General features: G+C 31.6%; 1 protein-coding gene across 6 annotated transcripts in view; it reads left to right on the forward strand.

The window, feature by feature from the left end:
• The window catches only part of LOC118199700 (CUGBP Elav-like family member 2), an 807,763-nt gene that overhangs the window by 134,707 nt on the left and 655,549 nt on the right, over positions 1-17,507 (forward strand). The window lies entirely within an intron of this gene.

Raw genomic sequence — 17,507 nt, forward strand, 5'->3', positions numbered from 1 at the left:
TCCTATTCACGTTACACATGGGGAAAACCACGAAAACGCCCATGCGGTCAGCATGTTCACCGGAGACTTGAACCCCGAACCTAACTACCAGTTGTTCAGCGGCCTTTTATAGCTCGGCTGCTGGTGGGCCGGCGAATGACTTTTGTGGAAGACTTTCTGAAGGAAACTGGCTTGGATTTACGCTGCAATGGAAAAGGTCACGACAGTTTAAGTACTACAACTCTATGCAAAAACCTCCGTCGCCGGCATTTGACCTGAGTCAAGATAGCAGTAGTCATCAATCTTATTCATTCCTCCATTTTAATTGGCTGAAGGGATTCTGGAATAGAGAAGAATTTAAGAGAAATTATATATATAATCCTACGCGAAAAAGAATTTTAAAACGATATATATAAGTATTGCTTATAACAGATTGGCGAATTGTATCATGAATAGTAATAAGTCAGTTACATCTTATACGTTCCTTAAAATGTGGAAGAAATGAATGACTGAAAGTAACTTAATATTCCTATTCTAAATTTTTAAATAGAATTTCGTCGTGGATTAGTCAATTCTGTCGTGGTAGTCAATTCTTTTCTACCGTCGTGGAGGACTTTCTGAAATTGTCTCGTTTTTATGCTATACATTAATAATAAAAATTAAATAACTTCTGCAGTTATAAAACTTTTTGGAGATTTTTTTTAAACTTCATTATGCTTCTAACCTTGATTATATGCTCAAAATTTGTATGTTAAAAACACATTTTTTGAAAGTTAGGTAGCTTTTATAACATATAATTATCAAGAGTTTTGATATGCCTCTTGAAGAAAAGCATCAGAATACCTTGGTAAAAACAAAAGCTGTTCATCTGCTTCAAAAAAGCAATAACAGCTTTCTTTAGCTTTATTAACTGTCGGACGTTGATCAAAGTTTGCAAGTATTTTTTTGCAGCATTAACTGTAATAGAACCTATTTTTAGCAATTTTTATAGAGCCTTGAATTGCCCCTCTGTTGGCAGGTAATTTAGAGGTTGATAATAACGTAAACTTCCTTTAAAGCTTCAGTGTTTAATGAAAAGCCTAAAAGTGTTTTTAACGAGGATTTCACGAGATCAATAATATGTCTTTTGAAGCTGCGTTTTTAACTTAGTCCTTTAATTAATCATTTTTAGTCAAATGGTATTTTTAATCAAGAACGTTCGAAAATAATTTTTAAGAAGGTTTTCTAAAGTAGTGAAAAATAGCTTTAGCTTGCAATTTTTCAAAATTCTGGAAACTTTAAGCATAAAATAGAATTTTTTTGGAGGGGGGGAAGCAAGATCTTTGGAGAATATTAAATTTATCACATTTTAATCTGTACCTCGGTACAAAACAGATGCTTTTTCTAAATTAGTTATTTTCTTCTTTTCGCTTCTGCATTGTTCTATTTTTATTTTTTATTTTATTTTATGTTATTTATTTTTGCTCATCTGATAGTTATATTTCGGGGCATGAAATTTAAAACTGAATATAAGTTTACCTCCATTAATTTTCATTCCTAAGTTCGTTTTGCTTGAAAGTTACCGGTTACAGTGAAGATACATTTTTGAATATTTGTAGAATTTCAGTCTCTTTTGGTAATAAAGTTTCTGGTTTAAGTTTTTGATCACGGAACAGAAGGCAAAAACTAGATATGTGTTGTTAATATGTCCTTAATTCTTTTAAATGTTTGATATACTAATATATTGTATTACCATAAAATCAGCCAATGAAATGCTATTTTTTTTTTTCTTATATCAAAGAAAGAAACGTATCATGCTTAAAGCGTATCCAAAAGAGAAAAGTAAGTTTCATAAGCAATTTAGATGTGAAATAGTAAACATACATAGATATTTTTGGGAAAAAATAACCTAACTTAGTTTAAAAATTTCAGTGTATAAGAAATATTTTCAATGTGTCTTTTCTTTCCCACGCCGAATCTTGCCATTTTGCTTTAAAAGGAATATTTTCTTTTAATAACTTTATTTTTCGACCATTAAGTATACATTCTTCGCAGAATTGTTGGTATTATAATTACTGGAAGAATTGTTTTCGCATTTAATTGTACAGGTTTAATCAAAATGATTTATCGGGTTTTAACAGATATATATAAATTTATAAACACAGAGTGATAAGTAGTACTTGAAATGAACGTAAAACTGTCGAAATTTTACCTACAAGTCTTCCCTGTACTTTCTTTCTTTTTTAACTGACTTTCCTTTGATTACAGGTACAACGTAAAGCCAATAATTAAATTCTTTCAATAAGTGCTCCAGATATCCGTTTCAACCTCCACGAGAGTAACAGTATGGTTTGAGATCGCAGAGACTTGTTACCATAGACTTGTAGTGGCCATATAAACTTGTGGTGGCATGAGCACATGACCTTTAACGAACCCTGAAAAGAAAAAGTGGCATGATTAAAGATGCGGTGATCTCTAAAGATACAAATTGTGAAACGCCAAGCTACCGAGTGAAACACGAAATTATGATGATATATCATGTGAATATTATGATGCTATTTTAAAATTTTCTTTATATCTAATTAACGCATAATTATAGTTACATAATTATAAAACTCTTTACACGAAGCTCGGTTGCCTATCATCAAGAAAGAAGGCCCAATTCTTGCGATCCTTTCCCCTTTCTTTGATGTGTTTTGGTGAATTTACAGGTAAGCTATCAATTATGCTCATCTAAAATCAAATCAAACATTCGAATAACCGTATATACCAAACATCGTGGCCCAGTAGCGAATGATGTTTTCCATTAAAAATAATCACATTAAATTATTATCTTTTCTTTTATTAGTGTATAAGGTATTTTCTCCCTCCTTCCAGCATGTCTTCGGGATGTAACTGTATAGCACACTCGGCGCGTATTTGAGAAGTCCAGGTTCGAGTCTCGGCGAGGGCATTGTTTATTTTTCACATCTCCTACTTCAAAATAGTCTCTACAAGCTGTAAAATTACACATTCTCCACAGTTTTAATTTTCTTCTTGCGTTTTATTTTATTAATAAAATATGTGATCCGGTCCTTATACTTAATGTAAGTTTTCCATCTCTTATTGTTAATCATCTGGCCAACCATTTTAAATTTTTCTCCAAAAAATTATTGAAGAAACTTGAGGTGGGGATTTAAATTACCACGAGATATTCCACATTAGTCAAATTCTGTCAACATATATCTGTTTTTATATATAGCTTTAATCCGTCGTACATTGTTTAATGCATTGTACTAATGCAGATAATTTTGATTAATATGGAATAATACTCCAAGTGTTTTCAAGATACGAAGTTTAGATTGCAGACAGAAGTTTAGTCTAATCTGCCGAATGTATCAGGACAATTTTTCCCAAAAATTTCGTCTCTACATTATTCATTAAAATTTAAGGTCTTTGCTTTTGAATCTGCTTGCCAATATGATTAACAAATTTCCATATCTGATGGATATAGTTAGTAGCGCATGTTTCCAATTAAAATTTGCTCATATTTAAAATGGAATTGATGGATTTTATATGCATGTTATAAAAAATGCGTTCTTACAAAAGCAACAGATTAAACTCCCAGCATCTTTACAGTGGCTTCGGTCGTTTATTCCCCCTGTCCTTTCTCTTCCAAATGCTCTAAACAAAATGTCATTTTTTCCTTTTTATCTTCGCATAATTAACATTCATATCATAAGAAAATTATTCTCTTTATTCAAAATGGGTAGTTAGTTTATGAAAATGTAGATCTGATATGGAATCGCACTGTAAGAAAGGCAAAGAAAAGAAATATTCAGATATGAGGACCTTTCGCGCAGCAGGTTTGTTAATTTGATTGCATGCCATACTTATTGAAGAGAACTTTCATAATCTTCGCGCAAGTCGAAACGTTTGATTTCAGAGTTCAAAAAGAAAGAGAAGGAAAAAAGGGGTAAAAAGTATGTGTATCCACAGTCAGGATTTCTTCGTCCAGAAAAGCAAATCGAGGAGATTTCGAAGCTTGATCCAGTGAAGAAATATGAAAAAAGGAATTTCTGCTTCACGTTTGGTTGGAGTTGAAAGGCTGTCTGTTTTGATACAGATGGTTGCAAAATATCGGCACCTGCAGGCAAGATTAGGAAAGAAGTTCAACTTTATAAGCTCTTCCAAGTGACCTGTTTTATGTTTTTGCATGTTTCCTAAAGCAAGGCAACTGCTTCACTAACCCAAACGTATTCTGAGTATAAAATTCTCTCTTATAAATACTGTTTATGAAAGATTACTATGTTCCGTTATAAATTATAAAGTTATTCTAAAGCTGGAAGTTAGCGACATAATTCACTAAAATAAATCCTCACACAAGTTTTCTCCGAGCCCAATCAACTATTTTTGATGGTAACCCGTCACTCTGTTGTTATTTAATGAACTAAGACAAAGTCTCCAGTGATTGAGAGTTAACGTCAGCAGAAGAGGAAAGGTTTTTGGACTGATACAATGGATTGCTTGCTGTCATTTGTCCGTCCCTTGGGTTGTCCTGTGGATGGTGCAGGATATCGACATCCTTTTAACCCTTGGGAATCATCTGCTTGGAACCCGATTGCGACAACTGGAGTTTTTGGTGGCTCATTTTTCATCATGACTGCGGATGGCTAGAGTCATCTTGTTTGCGCCTTGTAAATTAAAGCGTCAGGAAAACCTATTCGAATTCTATTCTTGGGGTAGTTGCAGTCTTTTTTCTCTTTTTCATTTATTTTGGTTTTCCTTAATCCTTTTTATTTTGCTTTGTTAGCTTTTCTGCGATCCGTTCAATTTAGTTCTTGCCTAATTATAATTGATTAAATGTTTTCTTCCTCGTTGCACTGAAGTTCTTGAATCTTATTGGTATATACAACTCTACATTTAACTTCATGAATGACATTCAGCATGCAGTATCACTTTACGTATGATGTTTAGCGCACGCAGAATGTCCATTCCTAATCTTTATTAAGTACAAAATATATAAATATTTGTCGCTAGATTATTTCTTGCTTGCCATTAGCATAGTATATATTTCATAATTCGAGAGTCCAAAACAGATTGATAGGTTAATCTAATAAGATAATCATTAATAATCTTAATGATAACGGAGCAACTTAAACGATAAAAAGAGATATTTAATGACAATATTTAAAAATCTGATGTGTACACCACATGACTTCCTTGTACGGAATATTAAATTATACGCATTTTTTCTTGCATTTCATTTAAACTTATTAGATTGAATTAAACCTACTTCGCCGACAGCGCATAAACCACAATAGAATAAATGCATTCTTTAAAATTCACTTTGTTTACCATAGTGACACTCTGACGCTAGGTTTACTTAACAGTATTATATTTCGTTCATATTATAACTCAGAATGCACAAAATTTATATCATTTAAAGAAGTATCTAATCGTTGCCACATGTTCTATTCAAATACTATAATAAAGCTAGAACTATGTATAAAAGAAATTAAGCAAACAAAACAAAAAAGAAACAGTTTTTCACAGACGATTGAGTATTTCTCATTCAATTAATTCAGTTTTCACTTCGCGACAAGGCAAAAATACATAAAAACTCAAAATATCTGTATTAAATTACGAAATAAATCTTAAACGCTTATTTCCTTAAAAAAATTCCAGAAAGGATTAAGCATGATTTAAGTAATAAATAAAGGCGTTATCTTTGTTGTTGCGAAGCTAAGTTTCTCTAGATTGGCAAAAAATCCGCTATCCTGCTGTTTCAAATGTAAACAAGAGCAATGGCCGCCATCAAAAACATTATTAGGCTTAGCGGCACTTAAACAATTTTAAAATTGTTAATAATTCTAAAAATATTGCATACAGATTTACTAAAGGCGCATAAAAGCCTTAACCGGAAGATAAGAACAACATAATTAAATCATTTTTAAAGCAAAAAATGTACAATTTACAAACATATAAGAGTAAAGAAACTGAGATCACTGAGCCAGGTAACAGAGTGGATATATATATAAACAGATTTATATACGTTTGGTGCGGCCGATTGCAACCAAAATACGAGGTGCACATCTACATGTTATAGCAGTCCTATATGCAAAATTTCGACGTTCTGAGGCTACTCGTTTTTGAGTTATGCGAGATACGTACGTACGCACGTAGGTGCGTGTGTGCGTACATACGTTCGTACAGACGCCACGAAAAATTCTCTTCAGAATTCATTTTAAAGCAGTTTTATAATTTTTTTGGAGGAAAAGAGTGTTTTATTCTGTCCTTACATACAGATATCACGGAAATACATCGTTAAATTTGCATTTGAAAGAGGTCAAAATGGGATATTTTCGTTGAAATAGCCTGCCTGAAACTTTTCGCGATTACAATACTTCCTTTTTACTTCGTACAAGGAAGTAAAAATTAAATGATATTAAAGTGATATTTTAAAGATAATATATTAAAAAAGGGATTTAATGATAATAGTTAAATACCAAATGCAAAATAATTGCAGCACATATAGTAAACTACGCGGATTCCTTCATAGAGCTGAAATTCATCAGGAAACATAACATCTTAAATCATGCCTAAAGATGTGTTTCAAATTTAATCTGAAATTTTTAGCCTGGAAATAAAGAAACGAATGCAATAAATACAAGAAATTAAAGACATTTTTCCCATATGTATTTGTGGTATAGTGGTTAGTATATTAATCCGGTAATCTGGATACTCAGAATCCGAGTCCTTATGAAGGCACAACGAATTTTCTAAGATATCTTGTTGTTTGTTCGGTGAATTCCAGTATCTTTACATGTGAAAAGAAAGCTTTAGCAGAGATAAATGCAAAATGCGAACGAACATATACGACACTTCAATTACTGATATTTTCTTTACGGGTTAATGTCATGCACTTCAATGATTGGTTGTAACATTTTTGTGAATAATTTAATTTTATCCTTTAAGTGAATATCCATCATTCGAGATTTCGCAGCATTCCTTTATTGAGTCATTTCAATAAAGGAATATCAATTTACAACAGTAGGCAGTTCAAAGATGAGAAAGCATTCAGCGTAAGTAGAGTGGTATCTCAGGATTTTCTAGCATTTGAAAAGATTCGCGTCAAGTACAAACTTTTATTCAGAAAGGTGAATTAGTTTCTTCTGCAAATTGTTAGGTGTACTCGAAAATTTGAAATACAAATTAGATTGGCATTTTTAACGCTATATTCTATTTTAGAGCATATATAAGTATGTATTTCATCATACTTTTCAGTAAGGAATTCTGCCTATTTACAAATCACTTCTCTTTTCTTTACGTATTATTATTATTATTATGTTCTGTATGTATTATTATGTCATGAAGTATATACAAAATTCTTGCAGTGGTTTGAGATCAATATGCGTTTTAATATGCAGTGATTCTCTTTCTCCGCTATAATTACTACAGAAAATTAGAGTTCAGAGAACGTACTCGTGAAATTCAGGACTTGATATGGATGACATGGATATTAATTTTGCTTACGCTCGTGGACACTGTGGAAATTTTGGAAATGAGAGGACTAATGATCTAGAAAACTAGCCACGAAACTTCACATTGAGGTAAATCTCTGTGTTCCAGTTTCTCACTAGAAGCGATTTTATAGAAATGATGTTGCATATATTTGGAGCGCAGAATATGTTGCATCACCAAAAGCAAAATAGACCAAAAGGTTTTTTTCCTATCTCTTTTTTTTTTTTTTTTTTTTTCAGAATAAAAGTTTAACAGTTTTCAACAGATTTTAAATTAACTCAATTTTTGACGGAACATGGCAATTTTAAGAGTTATTTAAAGCAGTTTAGACATGCTTCAAGTACTTTTGCAGCCGCCGTAGCGACGATGAAGATGTAAAGCATATTCTTGAGTGCGTTCATCATGTCCAGCAGAGGAAGATACTTCAGGCAACTTTGAAGCGCCTGTATGTATCTTGGTCACCAATTTTTCTTGAATGATTTCAGACTGAAGAGCCAATTCCTGCTTTTCGGAATTTCATTCTTAATTTAGATTATGAGTTTTCTTTTTTATATTATTTTATTTATTTAATTTTTTTTCTTCTCTTATTTTTAAAATGTTTCCTGTATCATATGCAATTCCCTCTGAGAAATGCTGTAAAAATTACAAATGTTCCGTATAAGTACCTCTCTTAAATATATATACCTATTTTTTCAGTACCTAAGATACTTATTTCTTAGGCTATTATTTCATCATCATAAAGTACGGTCTAACATCTAAAATTTTTAGGCCTTAGGAAATATGTTTTCTAACGTTAAGAAGCTATACGTAAGTATTAAGAAAAGTGATGCATAACACAGTAAAATATAATGTTGTTCTTATATTTTAACGAATAAAGTAGCAAGCACTTGCTTAGTTCTCCAAAAATGTTACCATGGTTTTGCAAATGTTACTAGTAAATGTAACTAGAAACCATTAACTTTTTGTACAAAGAGCCCAAAAAAACAGTCGTGGTATTTAAATCATTCTTTTGCTTTTCTATGAAAAATCAATTATCTTTTATACATGAATTTAATAACATTTTCTTACGATTTGCCGCATCAGAAATCTAAATGTCATTCGAGATTATATAAATAAAATATGATCTCATATATAGGTGTCATGTTTCATTCATGAAAAGTGCACCATCGTTTTCCTTTTGCTATAGAAGCACAGCAAAAATAACTTTTCTTTTGTATCATTTCTTATTTATAACACAGGTTTTCCGTAAAGCAATAGTTTGTACACATGGTAGACCGTGCAATGTCCCTCCACAACACTACAAAAGAAAATCTCTACAAAAGATTTATGTGTTGTTTTTCTCTAAAAAAGGGGAATTTTCTACTAGGATCGATCCGTTTCTCTCAGCGAGACTTAACCTTTGCCGAAGTTTACAATCCTAGAATTTTTAATGTAATCCTAACTTCAAGCTTTCATTGAAAAACACAATGAACTGTTTTTGAATAACATTTACCTCATTCTTCATTTTCGGTTTGCTTCTGTACACTATATATTCTCCCCTTTTATTTTAAAATTAAAATATGTATCTTTTGTAAGGGCTTATTTTATTCCTTCTTCCTTAAATATTGAAGGCTTAATGCTAGGAAAACAAATGATCGAATTAAAGTTTAACCTCCCTGAAAGTTCTTATCCTTTTACAGTTTCTCACACATTACAGTAAAGAGTGAATTATTATCATTGTTAGGAAAATTTTGAGATTGTTTTTAAATTATTTTTTATCTTTCATAAAGTGTTTTGTGTATTTATATTTCCTTTTGAGTGAAGTGAAACCTGAACGATAGTAAGACGATAGAATCTGCATTTTTCAGCAGTAATAAATCTCAACTGCAAATTCTAAGCGAAATTTTCTCGTAACTAACATTATTTTATGACCGCACAAAATTGTAGGTAGATGTTCTATTGTCAATTTTTTTTTTTTTTTTTTTTTTTTTTTTCCCCACCAACGGCTGATCTGTAAAATAGTTGAGCAGCAATAATTCAACCCGCATTCTCTGGCTGCATGGGAGTTATCGAGTATTTTCTTATGCGTAACATGAATATGAACTACTTTCTCTAAGAAACTCACGTAAGTTTCCCTTTTGCAGATAGACCTTGCGGTTTCTGTCATTATTCAGTTCTGTCTAAACTTTGCTACTTGCATAAATAGACTTGATTGATGTTAACACATTTTTTTAAATGTCAGGTTTTTTCAACATATATTTAGCATAAATCAAGATTTTAATTGATGTTTAAGAGGGCAACTTCTAGTATGGCAGATTACTGAATTTTTCGTAAGTACGAAAAATTAGTTTTTTTTAAAAATATTATTCATTGTATAACTTATGATTTTAAAAGTTGAATTCTAAATTGCAATCTTGTCTTTCATTTGACACGCTGTAAATTGAAATTAGAAGTTAACATGTTAATAATCGTGATAACTCCATTTTATGAGTTAATATAATGCTTTTTAAGAATAAAGACGGTAAAGAAATTTTTAATGATGTTATAGGCAAATATATATTTATGTGCTTTTACAGAAATTTCAGGAATGATTAAAATCTGTTTCGAGTCATAAAGTTTAAAACCATGTATTCACGTAATGTAGTTTGGTAATACGCTGATTTTCAGCCGTATCTTTTGTTCTTCCTACATTGGAGTGATGAGCTTATTGTCGTAAGATTTACTATCCTCTCACCCTCTATCTCTCTCTATACATAATTTAATGAAGAGATTTTAAAGTATGCTGAAAATAATGTAAAAGATATTGTAGGAAATGATATTAAATTTATGTTTATGCCAGTTGTGCAATGTTTGAATAATGATTTTAAGAATTCACGGGCTTAACATTTCAAATATAAAACGCGGAAATCCATTAAATATTTTAGAATAATAAAATGCCAGTCACTTTCTCAGAATTTAGAATACATCATAAACGATGAAAAAAATTAAAAATACAGTTTTACTGATAAATTACCTTTATCACCAACCGAAATCTAGCATATTTAATTTTCCAGTTCCCCCCTCTTCCCTCCAGCAAAATTAAGTGCCGGCATTATTATCTAGAAAGTTCTACAAAAGAGATACTTCTCTAAATGGAATGTGTTTAAATATGATTCTTTTAGTACTGCGATGACACCTTTATCGATAGCCATTCGTCTTTCGGTCCTCGCGGCTCAGGTTCAATTAAAAGACTACCTGGGAATAATACACGTGATGGCCAGTTTTTACGCAGCCCTAACATAGAATCAATCACAGCGCCAGGAGTAGAAGTTTATCTGAGAAATGTGATTAATGCATCCCGTCGTTATCGTGAGAGCTCAAATTTATTCCTTAGCTATTAAATCTAAAGAGATTAACCTCAGCCATCATGAATCGATTCCATCCATTCAAGTTCGATGAAAAATAAACTCTGCCGTGATGGCAAAATGTTTACTGAGTCTTTTGTACGAAGTGATCTCCGTTAAAAGCGCATTAATTTTATGGTAGAAATTGCAAGAGGGCTTGCTTGTTGTTCAACCATGTTCCTAATCAGCGAGCTAGCAATCAATGCCTGGCTTTGATTGATCTATGTATTGTTTGGCCTTGCTGTTGTCTGTCACATAACCTCGGTCTGAGCTTGATCATATTTCCAAGCATACTCATTCTACCCTTTTGATGGATAGGTGGAGGATATTTGATGGCAATAATCTTTATCTCACCTCTCTTCTTTGCTGGATGCTTTTGTTTTCATTTATTTTTTTCTTCATCTCAGAATTTAGTCTAAAGATGTTGTTATTTTTATTTTGAATGTTTTTATTTCCATACGCACAATTTTGGAAACTGACGCATTGCGTCAGGAATTACGTTTCGACCATAGTTCAAGAGCAACGCTCTTTTAAACATCTTTTATTTCGTGTTAAACTTATTATCTATAATTTGAATCATGTCTTTGGTAACTGTAGACTATATATTTTCTGTTCATCTACAGATATTTACGAGGAATACATTGGGTCAGAAAACTACCTGATCGCTTTACAAGACTCGCAGATTTAAATTATTTAAAATACTAAATGTAGTAAAAAAAAAAAAAAGTAAACATATTAGCTGAATTTTTATTTGTGTTTAGTATTATGTACAAAAAATTAATTCAAAGTTGGAGAAACAATACCGATAAATATTAAAAAGAACTAAACACAAAAGCCACACACTGTGTAAATGCAAATTTTTGGATTTATACATATTATCGTCAATACCATTTCAGGTTCCGTAATTGTTTAATTAAATCATTTATCTAGGGTGAATTCAAATTTAAATTTGAAAAAGAGTTTATTTTGAGTCTAAAAATAGCGGAAACGAAAGAAGAGTGTAGCTGAAATAGAAATCATTATAAATATGAAAAAAATATTTGTCGCAAAGACAAATTTTCAAATTAACTGTGTCATGTTATAACCGCGTTCAGTAGTATAAATTTACGTTCAGTGGTATAAAATATGTTGAAAAATTATTAACGAAAAATTTAAAAATAATTATGTATCATCGCGAAGGGAAGAGATTTGTTTGATAAATCAAAAGAAATGCTGCTGAACGAGTCAGGGAAATTTGTCTTAACACTACTGTATTTTGTGGAAAGAATTTAAACATTGACATAGCGCGTTGAACATTAGAAATAATAGAAAGAAAGGATGGATTGCCAGAAGAAAGCCATGGATTAGTGATAGCAATCGGAAAAAAAATCATGTCAGAAAGTGTTTATTAATAAATTCGGAATTACGAGAACATTGGTATTTTATGAGGTTACAAATGAAAATTCGAATTATTTAATGCAAAGCAAGAGGACAAATATTTGGCGAAACTCTAGACCAGGGTTAGCCAAACTTCATGTCAGTAAGAGCCGCGCGTTTGAATTCAGGAATGTTCGAGAGCCGCATCTAGATTTTCTAAAAGCCACAAGTTCATGTTTACATCATTATAGAAGTAGTTGAGGAGGTTTTAAATAGAAAGAAATCCCTGATGACTTTGTAAAATGAATCTAAACTAATTAATTACTTCCTTTTGGACACTGAATAGTTTTAGTTTAGCATATTTCATACATATATTTTACATGCATGTGTGTGTGTGTGTGTGTGATTATGGCAAAGCCTCGAGGGCTATCTGCCTAAGAGGATGGATGCCTTCGTGGAGGACTTTCTAAGGGAAACTGGCTCGTATACACGTTACACATGGGGAAAACCACGAAAACGCCCATGCAGCCAGCCCGTTCGCGGGATTCGAACCTCGGACCGAACTACCAGTGTTCAGCGACTTTACCGCTCGACCGCTGGTGGGCATTTTACATGCATGAGCCACACAAATTGCCCGTGAGAGCCATATAAGGCTCGCGAGCCTCACTTTTGTCACCTCTGCTCTAGACCAAGGATAGATCAACGCAATCATTGGGCTATTTTTAAGTGCGGATGGAGTTCGGTAAATGAGGATTTATGCCAGCGTCTGTAGCGGGCATACTGAAATTTACTTAGGAATCAATATGAATATACCTTTAAAAAGAAATTTGTAAAGGAGTGCCCATAAATTAGTGTTGGAAGACGATTTCCTTTTTCCATCAGGATAGTGATCCAAATCACGCGGTTCTGAGCACGAGATTATGGTTTTATACAATATGCCTGTCTTTCGCTAAGCTTGAAGCCTGCTGAACATTTCCGAAGAAAACCAGAAGTAACATATGTATAAAATATTAAAATCAAGTCATAGTGCACTTTCAAACAGAAGGGAATAAAACTGTGAGAGATTGACCCAAAAGCTGATTAAATGAACATATAGCTGTCATACATGGAAGGAGTAATCAACAAAATTTTAGGGATTAAATGTTTACGTTATTTCCTGTTTTTATCTCAGACGTCGCTTGTTTGTTCATACTGTACGTTTATAGCTACAATCTTCTTGTATTCTGAATTATTTTATTTTTATTTTGTCATATACTGTCAAAGTACAAATAGAAAATATCAGATACTACTTTTTTCATTTTTAACGCACTTAGCATTTTGAAACGTATAAATTTGCAGGATTTCTCAAGTGGCTGAATATTTTTGTGATCCAACGTATTTATGAATGGCATTGGTCTTAAAGCTTTGGATTATTTTTTTCAGATTTATAAAAGCATCTAATTTAAAATGGCATCCATTCTTGTAAGGATTGAAAACTCTAAATTCTAAAAAAATTTAATTTCAAATTATAAGGAAAAAACTTTACTGTCCAAATGTTCAGTTATTAAGGCTCACTATGTTAGAATATTAATCGAGATTTCACGATTAAATTCTAAGGAATTAGCTGAGCTAAATAAAATGCTAAAATTAGTCGATGTGTGCTTTTCAAAATACACGCATATAAGTGCGACTTGTTACTGCTTTTATTACATCTGGTTCCAATAATTTTAGTTAAAATGAAAGTACTCTGTCTTATTTGACAGCAAATGTATACGCTTCTAGGCGATGCGGGTTCACACCCAAATCCCGACACCCATAAGCCCAACAGCCAGAATCCTGACATGTGAAAATCCAGAAGTTATTTTAATATTTTATTAACCACTTTAATGCTAAATTGAGTTGAATTTGAAAACTAAACAATTAATTTATTTCTAAAAGAATATAGTATACATATTTAACATTGTAGAGTCATTAGGTTTTTCAATGCAAGAGACGTCAAAATTATGCAGTGCCTTTGCCGGAATTTTGACTCTAGACTTCCTGATTACGAGTCGAATGTACTTCCAGCTGCCTTACGGAGGCATACGGAAAAGAAGGAGAAAGTATCTTATAACATAATTTAACCTAATTAACATAAAAAGCATATAATTGAAATATCAAAATAATACCATAGTTTAAAATAATATTTAGAAAGAAATATTGTGTGTAACACCACAGAGGTAATCCATGATAATTCTATATGGGCTATCGTTAACAATGGTTATTATTCTGCCTACTTGATCAACTGTTGCTTTTCTAACTTGCGGCAAAAGACGCCTGCTTAAAATGAATTGGGTTGCTTGTCGATCTTTTTTTTTCTAAAATCAGTCCTCTCTATCCCTCAAAATCCCTCCACTCGCGATAGTCTTCTAACTCTTTTTTATGTTATTTTTCTAGAAATGCATTTAAGGTTTTTATTTAAATCTTCGAAATGTTGATCTGTCGACATTTTAGACTATCGGGATTTTGGTTGTCGTGATTTCGAGTTTATAAGAGTCACCCCCTAAATACAATATTATATGCACTCCTGCACTGATTGTGCATATATGATACATATATTGGGCTTGGGTAAAATTAAAATAGTATATAGGGCCAATATGGTTAAGGATCAAGCTTCATGTTAAGGAAAGTTAAGAATTTAGTTGTTTGAAAATTTAGGGTAAGGTCGCACAAGTCGTACCGCCGCTTAAGTTGTACGTTTTTAAACATTAGGCATAATATCACGACAGCTGCGTCTTAATTCAGTGTCTAAAATGAAAAGAATGGGTACACGGTTTATGTGCTGGAGTTCACAAGAAATTAAACAAAATAAATTTAACTAATTGATACAAAGAAAGAGTAATTATAATTGTCCAATTTTAAACGCAGTACAACTTAAGCTATTAAGGTACGACTTAGTTGTCCAAATTGTGTTAAGTTTGTGTTCATAAATTTCTTAATATTATCCAAGATAGTAGAATGTATGGAATTTTACTTCAATAAATATCAGCAACAACAATAAAAGATATTATTACCACACATAATTTTTATTTTTTTCATAGATACTACGATTTATACGTATTTTTCCTTAGGGAATACGACTTACGCAACCTACCCTACATCAGTAATAAAGAATGGAAAGGGCCACAGGGTTAATTTGTATTTTAAATGGAATTAAGTTATTTTTTACTAATAATATTAGGTTCTTTTCTAGGTATAAAGCTAACGAAGATGCATTTAGTTTTACATTTAGGAGCTTCAGTAGATTTTAATGATATTATAAAAGCGAAAGTTCTGATTAATCCCGTGATCTCTCATTTAATTAGCCAACTTCATAACCTGTTAAGCTTCAATCTTGATAAGGCACAAGTATACGTAATGTGTAACGCAAATAGGCTTTCGAGGAGGCATTAGTGTAGTTATTTCGATTCCAAGTTAAGGCTATTTATAATTAATTGTAATATTTATATATAAACTTTTAAATAACATACAGCAAAACTTTTTACTTATTAACTTGGATACTTTGTTTATTTAGCCTGGACATGATAAAGTTAGTGGTAACTAGTGTATGTTAGAACACTAGTTTTCTGTTAAATCCAATACTGCAATACACTTTGAGGAGTAGGTTCACTGTAATCTTTGTGGTGTCACAGAACAATCCTCAACAAAGTACCTTTAAAAATAAATTATATCAAACTAATGAATGCTTAAAATGATATTATTTTATCATGTAAAGATTTTTATCGTAATTATTTAAGAGAATAGTTAGTTTCATTCTGTTTATGGCTATAGTACAAAGACTGTTTGTTGCAGTCAAAATGTTTCATAAATATTTCATGAGATCTGTTAAAAAATGAAATTAATTTACTTTGAAATCATGTCGCTTGTCCGAAAACTACGTACATTTTGCGTTACTTAAATTATATCTAGATAGTGAGCCCCTTACCGAACATGATATTTCAGATTTGTTATATAAAAAAATTTTAAAAAAAAATCGGTAATAGCAAAATCTCCGTCAGAGAACGGGTCCTTTGAGTACGTCTTTCGTCAGTTCCGATAAAAATTGATTCAACAGCAGATTCTACACTGCACCTCTGGGTTTGATCAAAGTGGGTTAAGATGTTTCCGTCCTTTAAAGATATAATGATTGATAGAGCTCTAATCTCCCCGGGATAAGGACAGGGGTCTGTTGTTTACTACTGTTTGCTCAGACGTTGCGCTACAAGACTTGCATCCAATAGATTCTGGTCTATTTTAAGTATTGGTGTGGCAAGTTTATTATTTTTACAGACTGTCATTCTTGCTGGAACACGTTCTTTAATAATAGAGGAGGTATTATCAGTAAAACTGCAATTACATCAGAGCTTGACAAGATAGGATATGAATAAGTGATATGTATTGTTAGAGTTAAGGCAAAGGGAATAATTTTTCAGAAAAGGTTTAAAAATCATAAATTATTTTTTACGATTTGAATAGTAATTTGAAATAGTTTCGCTTTATCAAATAGTAATTTCGAATCGGAAAAATTGAAGGCAAATTTCTTTTCAAAATAGCAAGCATTTGAGATGAAACAATAATTTTTGTTAATATATATATAATCTTCTTAGACCCAAAATATGATTTCGGTTCCTGAAAAGTAAAGGAAACTATATATATAAGATAAAAAGAAAATTCTTAATGATTCCGCTTAAAAGTCGTTGTGTTACTGTGGTTCCGGTGAAAAATTTTTTTGACATAAGTTAAAATAAAGTGCAATGAAAAGTGTAAATACAAAATATTCGAAATTATCACTAGAATTCTTACAAATAAAAAGCGTATTTAAAACTCAAATCAAATTGGAAGTTATATGTTGATTAAAGTTAAGACAAGCTTTAAACATTTGAATAAAAATACAATTGTTGTATAACTGCATACATTATAATTAAATTTCAGTTTTTAGTCTAAAATATTGAACATTGTTTGCATTTTTTTACTACACATCAAGCTAAATCTCTGTTACTTTCATAAAGAAACAAACTTTATGTTTCATAAAGAAACAACATTTGAAGCTCCAATTAAACATTTTTAAAAATAATTCTTTAATTTAAAAGATCTTTGTTGGCATGTTTTCGCTCTTTGAGTTAGAAAAACAAATTAAAAATGCTAAACTTTGCTAGCTTTTCACTTCTTTCGCTGTATATATAAGATATATAAGAAGCACATAAAATGACTGTTTGAAACTCTGTTATTCGATTTGAAAAGGTACTTTTTAATTTACTGTCGTTAAGAATTTTGGTCGGATTTTCTTATTAATGGTTTCTGCTGAATTTTAAGGAGTTATAGGTAGCTGTT

Source organism: Stegodyphus dumicola, chromosome X1 (assembly GCF_044657685.1).
Source record: "Stegodyphus dumicola isolate Sdum_Otavi_A_Nest chromosome X1, ASM4465768v1".
NCBI classification, from domain to species: Eukaryota; Metazoa; Arthropoda; class Arachnida; order Araneae; family Eresidae; genus Stegodyphus; species Stegodyphus dumicola.